The sequence below is a fragment of the Phasianus colchicus genome, chromosome 1 (genome assembly GCF_987193195.1).
Source record: "Phasianus colchicus chromosome 1, bPhaCol1.hap1.1, whole genome shotgun sequence".
Classification (NCBI taxonomy): domain Eukaryota; kingdom Metazoa; phylum Chordata; class Aves; order Galliformes; family Phasianidae; genus Phasianus; species Phasianus colchicus.
In genome coordinates, this window is record NC_143436.1 from 30,082,690 (window position 1) to 30,098,948 (window position 16,259).

At 40.4% G+C, this 16,259-nt stretch overlaps 1 long non-coding RNA gene across 1 annotated transcript; it reads left to right on the forward strand.

The window, feature by feature from the left end:
• The first annotated feature begins 1,116 nt into the window (after nucleotides 1-1,116).
• LOC149919472 (uncharacterized) lies at nucleotides 1,117-15,809 on the forward strand. Its single transcript, XR_016463596.1, has 3 exons — nucleotides 1,117-1,173; nucleotides 3,328-3,407; nucleotides 15,596-15,809. It is a non-coding gene; the product is annotated as an uncharacterized LOC149919472 (long non-coding RNA).
• The last annotated feature ends 450 nt before the right edge of the window (nucleotides 15,810-16,259 follow it).

Here is a 16,259-nt window from a genome sequence, read left to right on the forward strand (position 1 = left end):
TTTATAGAAGGTTTCTCCAGAGTCATATTGATGCGAATAACAAATTGCCTTTACTCTTCCCATCTGAATCAGGCTCACTGCAAACCTGAACTCTCATTCTACTTTTTTTGTGGGGCTGCTACCCAGTGTCTACAGGGGAGGGAAGGCAAGGAAATCAAGGGCTTTTCTACCTTAGTGGCTGCTAAGGAGTCAGTACAAGCAATCTATTCTCCAGTCCCACTGAGTATGTATTTGGAGCTACCATAGGGAAGTATTTCTCATAAAAATCCTGCTTTGTTGGAGAGCTACATGTTGCCAGCCCCACTGAGTGTGAGGACCAGAACACTATGGCACTCCTTGAACAGCCATGTGGGCAAGACACCAAACACCACACTCAGACAACTGTTCACATGAGGAGCACTGCATGTCTGCACCAAAGAATGACATGAGACGGTGGAAAAGCTTCACTTTTCATCCCATAAGGATGAACATCCCACTCCCTATCACGATGAACCAGTTACCAGTTGTTCCAGTATAAACAATAGAATTTCAATACAGTTATTCTTAGAACCTGTGGAGAATCACAGCAAGTCTATATGGTGAGATTGGATATTCTGGATCCATAGCTCATGTTGTAGTCATCTCTCTTTTGTCTAAATGTCAGATGTTGATGGTTGGATAATAACTTCCCCCTCTGTAGTAGGCATAAAAATTTTTCATTCTTCACCATGTTTTCCTCCAAATTTTTCCTCTGCTGTTTTGCCTACCAGCATTCAACTATTATTTCTATAGAAGAATCACAGAATGGTACCCTAGAAGGGGACCTAAAAGTGCCTATTGATACTTGACCAAACTTTAACTCAAATATTGGCATTTGGTTTTTATTAACAAGCATTTCAGTGCTGACTGAAGTCAAGCACACAGGAGAAGCCAGTTCCTGCCTCAGTACTAGCTGCCCTGGTGTAGGAGAGCTGTTAGATTAGGGCTTGAACTGGTGATTGAGCAAATGGTGAAGGGATGTGTCTGGCCAAGGGAGCACAGGCAAATTGTTTGCACCTGTGCTCACCAGAAGGGATGGACCCAGGGTGGAGCCACCCTGGGCCCACACAAGGGGCAGCAGCAGAAAGGAGAGCTTTTGTTGGACTGAGGCTGCTTCCTGAGAAGTGCTGTATAGAGAGATCCTTCATTAGTTGGGTGAGTTCCATTCTAATTTCTGTATGTGACTGTTGGCTTACCTGTGAACGCTGTACCTGGTATTGCCAAGAACCTGTCAGAAGCTATTTTGCTTCTTCATAAACCTGGCTGTGCTTTTCCCCTTCTTACTTTGTTCAGCTCAAAGCTACTCAGAGCAATTGCCCATGCTATCTCTTTCTCTTTACAGTTTTTTTTTTTGTTGTATCTTTTCCCTGCTAACAGCCTAAGCATATGCAAAAACTGATTTTGTGTGGTCCTCTAGCAAGCGTTGGGACTTCCTAATCCCTATTTTCTCACTTTGTATTAATTTTGCATGTTGTATTGTTGATGCTGCCAAGGGCACAAAGGAATTATCATCATAGATCCCTGCTTCAGCCCATGGACTGTTAACCTGACAATAAGAGTTATTCCGTCCCCAGTGCACTATAAAGGATAGTATAGGTGAGTAGGTGTTACTGCAAGAGGAAAAAAGGTAGAGGGAAGAATGGGAGATAGGAAGGGATGAGGAGAAAAAGAAGATAGAAAAGAACAATAAAAAGCAATTCCAGCAGAGGGTTAGAGGTGGGCTTGGTGCAGCTTGTAAAGCAGCTAGCAAGCTCCTCCTATTGCACTACTACTTTGCAGGTAGTGGCAGAACACTTCGACTTCTGGGAAACCTGGTCCATAGAGTCTCATGGAAGTCACCTTCCAGACTTTGTCTCTGCAAAAATTCTTCAAAGAGGCATATGAAATGCCCTGGAAGGTAGTATTTGGTGGGATTATGCTGTCATTTGTAAATAGAGAGTGTTGTTTGGCACTTAGAAAATTAAGTGCACCTTGGAAATGTTCAAGGTCAGGTTGTAGCAGGATCTGAGCACCCTGATTGTGCTGTAAGTGTCCCTGTTCAGTGCAGGAGAGTTAGATTAGGTGACCTTTAAGGGCCCCTTCTAACTTAAACAATGGTATGGTCAGTTCTGTACAGGGCAGTTCATCACAGCTTGCTACCTGGGTAAAACTGTACTGTTTCACAGGGGGATAGTGCTTGATCCAGGTGTGTGGAATGTGAGGCTGCTGTAAATGGAGGCAATATGTTAAACTGGTCTTTCAGCATCTGGCAAATACATTCCTGAGCAGTATGATCACTGACACGTCCCTGTGCTCAGCTCTGATGCACTCACCTTGTTTCAGCTTTTGGTATCACAGCAAGTGTCCCTTTGTGTCTTAGGGTGCATAGATGTAATGTGCCTGACTTCAGTTTCCTTAGCTCTGCATAGCTGTTGGTCCCTTCAAGCAACAAAAGGATGCAAATTACTCTTTTTTTTCTGTTTAATTACTTGAAGATAACAAGAGAAATTATGTTATGCTGCAAACTGAGAATTGCACATTTGTATATTGTTATGTTATCACTGGTCATTTTTAGATGATATTTTCCACCTCTCCTCTAATTTTTTATTTTTATTTTTTAACCTCTGTCATTATTTTCTCATGGCTTCTTATTTGCATGCTCTCCCCCTGCAAATAGCAGGACAAACAGAAGGGCATGGGCCCCATCTTCCTACACCTGAAACTGCCAAGGCTGCTTGGGGAGATTGGTTGCAAGGGCAATCTGCTCTTCTTTTCAGGGAGGAGGGAGACAAAACGCAGAACACAGCATGCTGCATATTTACACTGCTAGAATGCATAATTTGTCAAAAGCATGTTCTTTTTAATACCTGATTAGGCTTCCTTGCCAGCCTGAGGCACCAGTACTTCTTACGGTAATTAGGATGCCTGGTGCGGGGCTGGCTTCTGCTGTCCAGCAACCCCATGCTGCTGCTTAAATGCAGAGTGGAAAAAGCAGCCTGATATTAAATTAATTATTTTCATAGGATATCCCCCGCTACCTTCTGATAAAGTAGTGTGTGTGTGTGTTGTGTTATGATTATAGAAATTATTTAGACATTGTATGGGGATGTCTTTCGGTAAATGAGTACATAATGTATATAAGAAGGAGATACAAATTTGGATGAGAGTGCGAGAAGGAGCTGGGCAAGAGAGTAAAGCAACGCAAGGCTTTGGTTCAGTTTTCTGTGGTCAAATAAAAGCACTATCTTAGATCCACGTTTGGTAATTTAAATCTGTTGACATTTAACTCTCACTTTGAACCTATAAAACAATGTGAAATCCACATTTCAGGAGAATGTGATCTTAAACCAGATTCAAATTAGTAAGCTGGAGACTGAGAGGATGTGGCAAGGGATGCCTGTTAAATAAAGGTATGGAATGAAAGATATTCCCTTTGATACAAATATTTCACCTCTTGATATTTACTATGGCTATGAAATCCTTCTCTTTGTGCATGGACTTTTTTGGTGTTCGTATTTTCATTTTCCTGTGTGCTTCTATTAAAATTCACATCACACTGTAGTACAGTTCTACTGGAAAAAAAGAATGATATTCTTTATCTGATACATTCCTGTGCTCAGTTTTGGTAGTGCTTATCTCACCTCCATTGATATTGTTAAAGTTTCATACCATGCCTTCACACTGTTCTGCTTTTGTGTAATCTTTATAGTAATAGGGCTAATTCAATAATATTCACTCTGCCAAGTGAAGAAGCCCATAAGGTAAAACTCGATTACCTTTTCTATTCCTTTTCTCAGTTGCTCTTCTGCTGCGCTTTAGTCTTTTATCTTTTCTCACTGTAAACAGGTAGCTTATTTAAATTTAATAGGCACCACTGCCTTCCTCGTTTCCTTTCTTCCCTTGAACCTTCCAGACACTCTCATGAGATGTTCATTCACCTTTGTGTAATACCACAGTAATAGTAATATGGGGAGGAAAAAAAAGTAATGATTGCATGCAAGCTACAATAAAGGCCTAATGAACGCTGTGCTTATGAAGAATATCGCTCAGATTCCTAACTGCATTTCGGTAAATTATACAAATTAAATATTCATTACTTTGTACTTCATTAGTTCACATTTTGAACACTTTTTTTCATTATAATAGCCTGGGGTAAAGGGTTTTTAATATGTTTTATTCTGTTATTTTTCAGAAACTGTTTAGTTACAATGTTAGAGCAAAGTTGTATTTATTTCACAGCAGCTCAGAACACCCATGTATGCCAGAGACTGAGTATTTTCCCCCACAAGATTATGACATAGGCCCCTAATTGTTCAGAGTTCTTATTTCAATAACCAAAGTAACTAAATATTTAAACTGATTTTTTTCAGTAAGTTTACTTACTGATCCTATTCCTACTCAGACTGAATTGCAATTTCATTAGCATGAGCAATGTTTGACAAGTGGCAAGGCATAAAACATGTGTTCTGCACTGTTGTCTTGCTTTGTTCACTGCTTGAGACACCCCCAAGAAGTGGTGCAGAAGGTGGATGCTGCTCACTGTCCTTGAGAAGGTGAAAGAGTTAACTGGTGGTGGTGGCCATGGGCCCAGCACCTGTTCTTCCTTCCAGGGAAGGTGGCTGTGGGATTGCCTCTGCTGCTCACAGCCTTGGCTGGCACAGAGGAGTTCTTGCTGCTATAGGAAACATTGGAAGAAATGTAACTGAATGAAATCTCTTGAAAGATTTAACGTCTCTGATTTGCTTTCCTCACGTGTTCCCCAGACACAGCATCTGGGGATGCGGCCCATCCCCAGACAGGTATTAAAAGCCTCCTCACAAAAGCCAAGTAACACTTTAAGGCAGAAAAATATTTTCTGATTGTGTAGGGAGGATAAGCAGTGCCAAACCTTGTTATTCATATTTGAAACTAGGGAAGCTGGCTATTTCAGCTGAATTTCAGTCACGCTGCAGGGAGGGAGGGTCATTAAAACATAATCTCCGAAGAGTTTGGTTTTGGCTTGTTGCTTTCCAGTGAGCTCACAGTGATAGATATAAAGGAGAGCTCTCTGATCTGATGATTAGTAACTGCACAAAAAGAAAAGAAAAAAAAAAAAACACAACCCGCAATTGTAGTAAGCTGTCATACTGATTCTTGACAGAAGCTGTCTTTTAATTCTTTTTCCCCAGGATGTATATGGGTGATGGGTTAGGGAGCATGTGCTAGCCTATCTGTACAAAATCAGCAAGGCTGGAAAGTACTTGGCTGCATGTGTAGGATGCTAAGGAACCAGTGTAAAGTAGGTAGAGATTGGAGCTGGTGTTGGTTTGTGGAGATCTTTGTGAGCCCACAGTTGAATACCATGGTCTCTGCAACTTGTCTGAGGTTACCCAGGGAAACCAGGGAAGAGCCATGAAGAACTAATATCTTATCATAGAAACATTTAAGTTGTAAGGAACCTTTCTAAGGCTCATCCACTCCAGTTCCCTTGAAATGAACAGATACCTACAGCTAGATCAGGTTGCTCAGAGCCTCCAGGGATGAGGCATCCACCACCTCTCTGGACAACCCGTTCCAGTACCTCACAACCCTTATAGTAAAAAAACTAAATCTAGTCTCTAATCTAAATCTCCCGTCTCTTAGTTTGAAACCATTTCCCCTTGGTCTATTATAACAGACCCTGCTGAAGATTCTGTCCCCTTCTTTCTTATAGCCTCCTGTTAGATACTGAAAGTCTGCCATCAGGTCTCCCTGGAGTCTTCTGTTTTCCATGTGGAACAGCCCCAGCTCTCTCAGCCTATCCTTGTAGAGTTGCTTTATCCCTTGCATCATTTCTGTGACCCTCCTCTGGATGTGCTCCAACAAATCCACGTCTTTCCTGCACAGAAGACTCCCCATCTAGATGCAGTACTCCAGGAGAAGTTTTGCCAGCACAGAGTAGAGGGGCAGGATCACTTCCCTCTACCTGCTGGCAATGCTTCTCTTGATGTAGCCCAGGATGCCGTTGGTTTTCTGGGCTGTGAGGATATGTTGTGGGCTCATGTCAAGCCTGGCATCAACCAGTACCCTCAGATCCCCAAAGCTATGCTCCACCCTTACATCTTCTGTGTTGTATTGATTGTGGGTGTTGCTGTGACTCAGATGCAAGACCTTGCACTTGGGTTTGTTAAATTTCATGATCTCCTAGGCCTACTGAGGAGCCTATTAGGATCTCTCTGAATGGCATCTTGTTTCTTAGGTATGTTGACTATGCTCCACAGCTTGGTGTTACCTGCATACATGCTGAGGGTACACTCAATCCCACTGTCAGTGCCACTGGTGAAAGTATTAGAATATCTGTCCCAGTAGAAATGCCTGAGAGACACTACTTGTCACTGAATCTCCTTTCAGACGTTGAGCCATTGACCACCACTCTGTGAGTACGATTTTGCAACCAATTCCTCGTCCATCAATTAGTCCACCCATCAAATACATATCTTTCCAGTTTGGAGAGAAAGATGTTATGGGGGACTGTGTCAAAGACCTTACTGAAATTCAGATAGGTGATATCTTCCCTTGTCTGCTGATGCATTTACGCTATTGTTAAAAGCATCAAGGTTGGTCAGGCAGGACCTGAAGCCATGCTGGTTATCCTATATCACCTTCCTCTCATCTGTGTGCCTTAGCACAGCATCCAGGAAGATATATTTCATGATCTTCCCTGGCACAAAAGTGAGGCTAACAGTTTGGAACTTACCTATGTTGTCCTTTCTAGCCTTTTAGAAAATGGATGTGGTATTGCCTTTTTTCCAGTCTCCAGGGGCTTCGCCTGACCATTATGACTTTTCAAATACCACTGAGAGTGCTCTTGTAAGAGCAGTTATGACTCATGCTTATGCTTTTTTAAGAGCAGTTCATTGCCTCATTACAAAAGTTTGGATTTTTCTGTCTAAACATTATCACTATCATAAAATGCAATGTTCTTATATCTTCACTGCTATGGAGTGCAGAGATGCATGTCCATTTCAGCAAGGTTATGATTGCCTTAGATCCTAAACTTTTCCCAGCCAACAGGTTCTATGTACACTTTGGTAAGCCAGCTATTGTCTTTTTTTCCTCTGGCAGCCCAGGTGGAATACTGTGGAGAGAATAGAACTTTGCTGAAAATAAACAGGTGCATCTGTACTGGATTAATAAATTAGAAACAGAGAAACCCTGAATCTGAACAGTGTCCAGCTCTCTGTGTGCCTGTGCTTTGCTGCATACTAATTCTCTCTTTTGTGAGAACCACTTCAAAGGCACATCAAGTTTCACCTCAGAGACTACATGAAAAATCACATGTAGATATTGTCTGTATTCCGAGACCAATCATCTGTAGAAGGAAGTACAAATCACAATAAGGAACCTTGTTACCAGCTGATGTTTTTTATATGGGTAGTTGGAATAGAAGAAATCAATGAGTGGTACTTAACCAGTTTAAAGCACAGTATGGATCAGGAGAAATTCAGGTTGTCCCTGGCTTATTTTATTAAGAAGTTAAGTGGACTACTGATTTTTTTTTTTTTTTCCAGTTCAGTTAACCATATTGCTTCGTAAAGACCAAGCTCAATAAATCCACGTTGTCCAATACTTCTTTAGATTTAGCAAAAAGCTTCTTTTAGAAGATGTGCGCAAGATGCACTTAGCTGGCACCGTTTCAAACTACTACACACATGCAAACCCACAGCCTTGGCAGGTCTTCCTCACCAGTCATGAAATTCAGTTCCTTGCCCTCTGGTATGCTGAGCAAGGTAATAATTTACTTCCACTGGTGCCACAGGACTGATTAGTGTTGTAGTGTGTTGAACGCAGATAAATTCTGCAAAGGAAAAAAAGAAAAAAAAAAAAGCAGTGTGTAGTTCTGAACTTAGTCTGAATAAACATGATCAAATGTCTCTTATGAAGATGGTTTCACAAATGTTAGTAGAAAGTTGTATGTTTAATGCAATGAACACATGTAGAAACTATGCTTCTGAGCATAGTGTGCAAACTAGGAGACTCCCAATGTGTCAACACAGAATTAATACCTTCTGCAAGGCACTTACACAGCTTGAGGCAAAACTTGTATGGTTAACGAACTCCCTTGTGTGCATTATCCATCAAGAAGACCTGTGTCATCAAATATTTGTATTATTAGCTAAGATTGCCTACGCTCTAGCATGCAACCTGATAGTTCAAGTTATAATTCCTCCAAGCTCAAGATCCAGGCACTATAAGCTGGAAGGGTTTTCATTAGATGTCCGTGCATTGCTAACCATCAAATAAGTAAATATCATCAATAGTGTATAGACATTTCAGGATGCAAAAGCTTAAAAATAGTGCTATGCTTTATAGCCATCCCACTGATGATGGCTCATTTTACTGAAAAACTGTGGAGCATCCTGGCTTCCTGCATTTAATTTGTCCTTGAATGTTAATAGTGTCTTTTTGTGTTTGGGTTGGTTTTGAGACTTAGTAAAAGTCAGCTTACTGGAGCTGACTATTAAGTAACTAAGAATTAGACAAGAGACAAAGAATTCACTTGCAGACAAGGCAGATACTATTCAGGCTGAAGGGAAAAGACTGTAAGAAAATGTGTGTGTGATTAAATAGTGCGAAAATGGTCAAAAAATAGCCTAGAATTGACACAAGGCATTTGATGTTTGGAGGTGCAGGAAGACTAGAAGATGGAGACCAGGAACATGCAGGTGAGGCAGTGTTCTAAAGCTCTGCATGGAGACTTGGATAACAAGGCATGAAGAAGAAACAGAGAGCATTACCCCTGACCTTCTCTGAGGTGCAGGTGGGCATTGGGGAAATGCCTCTGGGCTCTTCTGAGCCTTCTCTGCACGCGGGTACCTGTGCCAGCCTTGTCCTACTAAATCCAAGTGAAAGAAGTGTTATACTTTCCTTACACAAAATTCCAGTTCTTGGACCCACCCAGAGGAAATGTGAAGTCTGATTTAAATTATTATTCTGCTGCACAGATTTTCCCATCTCCCCAGCCATATGCTTTTACCTTGCTGTAGGAGATGCAGCCAAGTTCCTCCATTTCATGGAAAAGGGAATCTTACACGAGTGCACGTATCATTTACAAAGAAAAGTTTAATAAATGGAATACAAGGTTACAGCTCTCTCATTGTTTCATGCAGATCTCTAACAAATACATAAATTTGTATACTGCATTTCCATTTTGAAGTTGTAAATACTGTTTTGCTGTTACTATTTCTTTCTGGACTCCTAGATCTCATGAAAAGACCCCGGTGTTTTAGGATCAGTTTTATCTTTTTCCTGAGTCTATAACATCTACCTATGTTACTGATTAAAGTAATGCTTCAGTTATGCTATTTCAAACACAGAACAAATAAAACACAATAGTTATTCTTCTGTTTTTGCAGGTAACTCTGACTTGAATTCCTGTAATTTAGTAATAAGTATCCTATTTTTTAAATTTCTCTTCACTCCTAAAAAACATTTCAAAAGAATAAATTAGATGAGGCCAGGGACAGCTTTGTGATATCTGCTTTTTTTCCCATAAACAATAAGAAGTCGGGTAAGTCCCTCAAGCAGAGTGCATTGAAGGTGACAGAACAGAGATCTTGCAGAGACTCATCAAACACAGACAATATTCAGCATTAATTCAGTGTCCATTTTGATTATTTGCAGTCAGGTGGGAAATGAGGCTTGAATGACGACTTTATTTAGTAAGTCATAGGCTACTGAAAATTTTATGAAATTATGCAACCCACATGGAGAACAGTGGGGATTTTTATTAGCAATGCTTGATAAGATACAGAGGAAATGTGAGCAATTCTCATTAGCTATTTGTCAATAAGAGGCATGAAAAATAAATTGGATGGGAACCTCACTCTGCATAATACTCTTATTTGTGTTTGCAGAAGAAACCTTATCACAATACCTTTTAATAATATGGAGCATCTACTGCACTGTTTGTTGTTTTACTCCATTATGCCAGGAATACTAATTGTTTGCTTCATTTTGTCTTCAGCCAAAGCTCCCTTTTGTGGCTTAGAGCATTGCCCTTTCCAATAGTCTTCCATCAGCGGTGCTTACGAGATGCCTGGCAGTTTCATTTCTGTGGATGCTATTTGACCAAAGGGGCATTTTCATATACAGACTCACAATTTCTTCCAGAGAAGCCAATGTGTGTGCAATGGCTTGTGTCCTGTGCAAGGACACTCACACTGTACCTAGCACTGAATTAAAACCAGCAGAGAGAGTCAGAGATAAAGCAGGTGAGGAGAGTGCACAGCCTCAGGGCACTATAATGAGTATTCTGGATGGTGTCATTATTGTTGGCATTTGAGAAAGTAGAAAAGCTATGTTAAAACCTGTTTTATAATAATAATAATGGCAATCCTTCAGAATAATTTTAAAATTAACCTTATTTGTAAACTCATCTAGGTTTAGTTCTCTCAGTGATTCCCAGCAGAGGAATTCTTCAGAGGGCTGACATCATCTGCCTGCTTTCTCCTCTCCTGACAGCTTTCCTTGAACCCTACGTGGAAGTCAGTTTACCTCCTTGTTCCTCATATTGGTGGCAGTTTCTACATAGAAATACATTTTTAAACAGAGGCCACTTACAGGGCTAGAAAGCTGTTTTCAGAAATGAAAGGTGCCCATTCCAAAGCACAGAGCACTGGAGCCAACTACAGAGAAAAAAACAGCAATTCTCTTTTTCCAATTTAAAAGCAAATCTATCCTGGTGGAAGATACTTCCAAATGACATGGGGCAAAAGGAAGACACCATAGTTAAATGTAGAATAATAATAATTTTCCTTGGCTTTCTGTTGCGGCACACAAATATCTGTGAGTAATGCCCCAGTGCTACCTGTGAGCAGGGCACTTAATAAAACCCAAACAACTGTCACATGTAGGTTATAAGGTCATTTCTCACATGTGAGATAAACTAGAAATCCACCCAAACGATGGAACCTGAAAAAGCATTATGAAGTTTACTGGAAAATAAAAAATGAGTATCACATGTAATTTTATTTCTCAAGGGCATTTTAATATAAATACATATTGTTAATGCATTGCTTGTCCAAGAAAAAAAAAAGAAATCAGTAGGATAGGAATGTACAGCGTCCTGCAATGGCATGTTGTATTGTCGGTTATGCAAACACAATAAAAATGTGCAGGTATGTAATGATGCAGCTCACGGTGCGTTTCAGAGCTCTTCCCGATTATCTTTGAAATACTGTAGGCGAGTGTTATTACTGCTTCACGGAAGGCAAAACTGAAACACAGAGTTCAAGGTTAAAGGCCGTATTGATTTAGCTCCTGTTCCCTAAATGAAGCATCAACACCCAAGCCTGGTGCGGTAAGGAGGTGGCTGGGTTTCAAGGCTGATGCGCTCCTGCTGCTCTACAGCAGCTACTGCCCTTTTTGAGCCAGTGGTGGCTGTGCCTGCCCAGCATCCCTGAAAATCAACATTCCCTGAATCACCCTTTAGGCAATGAGCGTCAAGCCTTTTGCTTTAAATCAGGCTCTTAGATTTTACTGGGCTGGCTGGAGGAGCTGGGAGCAGGAGGCCCACTGCTTTAATTGTCACCAGACAGATACAGCAACTTACATCCTGAGCCCCCCTTAGTATGCAATTTCCCAAGGGCTGCCTTTGTCTTCCAGTGACCTCAGTGGTAATGGCACTGCCCTGCTGGTAACTGCTACCATCCAGCTGCATATATGAAGTCAATTTTTCACCAAACACATTGGCTTCCTATTTTCTCTAGGATGCATGAACTGTCCCTGCTCATGACAAAGGCAAATATCGCTTAGGGCCTGGATGCCTGGGATCGCACCTCTCAGCCCATGATCTGCCATGGCAACTGGGGTCAGGTGAAGTGCTGGTGCTCACCACCCTTGAATTTTAATGGCAGCAGAACTCTCTGCAGCAAGATGCCTCAGAGCATGAGGTGGCAGTCTGGCCTCAGCCACTTCTGAGATGTCACCAGTAAGACGGCAAGGGACTTACTGAGGATCTCCGTTCCAATCATCTCTCTGTTTTGTGCATTTGAAAAGAGAGAGATCTGTGTGCATTTTATTAAATTGCACTGAAATAAGTCAATAGAGCACCTTTTATGAAGCTAAAAATAAATAAAACAAAAATTGCTTTTGCGAAAGCTAATAGAACTCCAGCCGTGTGCTTATCGGTCCTAATATTCTGCATGATGCTGTGCAGCACTGATCTGAATCCCCTCAGAGGTAGGAGAGGAAGTCTCTGTCAGCACACATCCCTCATTCTGCAGAAATGTGCCAGTCTACTGGGCTCTCCCCGTCTCCCCTGTTCTACTGAGTGAAGAATGCTGGAGGCTTTGCTGCTGTAATACCTCAGGTTTTCCTCATGAAGGGGCAAAGTAATTATTACAAAGCATAGAGTTCAGTAAGGCAAAAGGTACTGCTGGAGGAAGACTGACAGAACCACGAGCCACCAAAGAACTGGGTACTGTCCATGATATACAGGAAAGCTCCAACACCAGCTGCAGATGAAGGCAGACATCCTCGGGAAAGCTGAAGAGAAAGCACAATGTGACAGAACTTTTGAAGCATCATTTCAGCGTGGAAAGCATATCTCTAGGAGAGCAAGCAACAGAGAGACAAAAAGGGAAATATGGGAGATATAAGCCATGCTCACTGCCCAAGATGTTCACAGGGGCTTCCCCACATGGTTAGGCCTGAACTTGCAGAGGGGCTTAGTGAGAAGAGGCAGGGGTGGATCTCTGCTAGATCCTTGACTCCACACCTTGGCATAGCGGTTCTGCACTATCAAAGCATGAGCAATCAGAATTTTTTCAGTTAGTCTTCTCCCTTTTCAGAGATCTGCAGAGAATACATGTGGTGAATTTTTGCCTGGATGTGCAAAAAGACCTCACTGAGATCTCCACTTCCAGTGGGGCAGAATGGGAACTTCTACTGCCCTGGGGAGCTCCTGTTTTGATTAAACATCAGAAATTTCCCAAAGACTGTAATGCTCAATCAATATGACACTGCTTCAGCTAACAAAATTCTTTTAACATCCAACATCCTTTGAATTGCGGATTAGAGAGGGCAGGTTAGTTCAGATTCTGAACTACATTTTAAATTACATAATTATCTAGGAACATCGATGTATGTATTAGAACATCTACTTTCAATAGGAAACCCAAGTTCCTGATTTTCTATTTTTAAAAGCTGTAAGTACTCAGTTTTTTTTTTAATATTTTGAAATATTTTGAAAGCTTGAACTAGCTTTCAGGCTTATTAGTGTCATTCAGAGTCCACTGTGTATTCTTTAACGCAGAAAAATAAATGACTATGCTATACAATTATTGCTGACATCTAAAAATCTCGAAGTTAAGATAGTCAAAATCATAGCTACTTTCATAAATACTTATTGCTGGATTATGGGTATTTCATTATCAGTAAAAATGTGAGTAGAAAGTGGCAATATATTTTTCTATTATACAGTGCACATATTTCATTATACAGAACATATTTCTAAAAGAAATCTCATTAAAGTAATTATTCTTCTTGTTCTGCCAATAAATACACGATCCAATCTTGATTTTCCTTGTTTATCTTACCAAAAGTGCTTACCTAGGATTTTATTATTGTACTGTTCACATACTTAATATTTTTATTCCTCGTGTGACAATTGAAATATCATGGCTTAATAGAAAATCTTATATCTTGTTTTGTTAGAACATTGTTAAAATTTCCACTGAAAGTCTCATGCAAAACTCCAATAGGTGAAATACGTTTTATATTGTAGCCTACTGTAGTCATAATCACAAATGTGTTTCATTACAAGTTCCCCAAACTAATCTTATCTTCAAAACTAGTAGGTAAAGTCACTAACTGAGATGCTATTTCTGTACAAAACTGAAACTATGGGGACTAGATTTGTTTGAAATAAAAAGTTGAAAGGTCTTGGGGTTATGGGATTGGATTTCTTTTGGGGAGTGTTGTTCTTTATAAAGGGAAACAGAGAGAAAACAATGAAGTTGATCTCAGTTTTGCAGATGCCCTGGGTAAAGACATAGGAGGCCCATTTCCTGATGGTTCTATTGTCTCACAATTTCCTCACCATCCCTTTCCATCTGTTGTAGCCACCGGCCTCCTGGTTGTTCCCATGCAGCAGAGAGGACCCATCAGTTAGTCATAAGGCAGTACCGAACCTAGCCTAGGAAAAGGCCAAGGCTGTTAACAGCTCATTACATCTTTCAAGCATGCATTAGAATTCCCATCTCTTATAAAAACACCTTCCCTGAACTGTAGTGAATGCAACCAAAATTAACTAGATTGTCAGATGAAAAGCACCCAGGTATTTATTCTTAAGTATCTGTTGTTTTGGAGTCAGACAGCAAATGGTCTGCTGATAGCTAATGAGAATGCCACAGGTTAAAAAAAAAGATGCTTTACCCCAAAATCATGATATCTGCATTTAAACATCAGGAACATTTCAGATGATATTCACAAACAAGCTTGTTTGGTGCTCTTCAGCTGTGTTTGTTCAGTACAGTGAGTTTTATCTTTTTTTTTTTTTTTTTTTAATGTATATTTTAAAGTGTTACCAAAAAAAAGGCAAATATTTTCTAGATCTACATTGCACAGTGTAACTCAAGGACTCCCATCATTTTGTGCTATACCTTCACCCTCTAAACATATTCTGAAATGAAATATAGGACATAAATCAGGTTGCGATCCAAGTCTACTTTACATATTTGGAAGAACTGTAGAGAAAATACAAGAAATTGAGGGGCTGATCTGACAACTCTTTTGGGAAAGCTTCCTGAAGAGGTGGAGGAAAAGGAAAGCAAGAAGTCTTAGATGTTTAAATCAAAGGGGTTTTGCAGCCTGGGAAAAAAAAAAAAAAATCTGAGCATATAGATTATTTTCATGATTTAAAATGATTAGAACATTCAGTGCAAACAGACCTCACTTGATCATGAGAGCATTAAATTGAGACTCCTTGGTCTCTTTCGCAGTCTTTGGACTCTCTTGGTATTGAGTGAACCACAGAGAGGAAACGGTCTCTCTTCCCTAAAACAGAAGATAGTTGTAGCTGCATCACTATTTGATCACTAATTTTTGTAGGCTAGTACCACACATAACTTAACAGAAAACATTTCTCTGAAGAAATAGGGCAAGTCTGTATGAGGAAATTGTACGAATCAGAATTTGGCTGCCAACATAGACAGAACCTATAAATATATTCAATGCATCTCATGGGAAAGCATTTTACATCATGTCACATTTTGGTTGGCCTTGTACGAGGGTGGAAGTACAGTGCAGGAAGCTGTATACAGTCTCATTTCTTTCACTGAGCTATGGCAACGACTAGTTCCCCAATAAACAGTGATTCCAGAGTGGCTTGGACCCTACAGGACCACTGTTGATCTAACAGCCTTGTTATTGCTTTGGTCCAGTCTCTCAGAGTCCTTGGAAAGTGCGTGGAGCACAAATCAGGAATGTTTATTTTAACAAAGAAAAGCCCTTGGACAGGGGAGGGAGGGGAAAGGACAAAGGGATCATCAGAACAATAAGCTGATGAGGATGTGATAAAATGAATATAAAAGAAAGAGATCTGTAACAGGCAAATTCTCACCCTAAACCTTTTCAGCATCATCAGTGGCAGAATGATCTCAGCTCAGGAAGTTATGAAGCTCACCCATCTGAAATTCAAGAAGTAACCTATCTCTGGGTCATCTCAACAAGGTGGATTTCATTGGCAGCTCTAAGGTGAATACCATCCATACACACTCGTGCACATGCTCACAAACACACACCCTCCTTTCCTGTACCTAAATCACCAGTTTCCAAGTCGCTTCTCTAAGACAATGATCAAAGAGATGTTTGAGAAATATTTTCTGTGGGGCAGAACTGGCACAGCAGAAACACAAAATCTCACTGGTTTCAGAGGTGTTGCAGCTCTTCATTTTAAAAAGCTGTATTGTCTTAATTCTGATCTTTTTTTTTCTTATTAATGTTCCCTTTCAAATGTCTCTGATCAATGTCTTTTTTTTTTTTACAACTGTGTTGAAAAACTCCTCAGGACTGAGAAAATTACTTGAATATTAAATAGCTGAGGACATCTATTGCTCACTGTTGACTTTACTGGAAGGCTGATGCTTGATGATTGTAGTCATGAGCCCAAGATACACCTTAATACTGATGGTAATAGATGTGAAGGAGACAACACAAGAACATGTACAAATATGCTGCTTTGGTGCATAACTGAGGAAAAAGTTTCCAGATAAAAACAAATTTCTTCTTAAAACACTGCA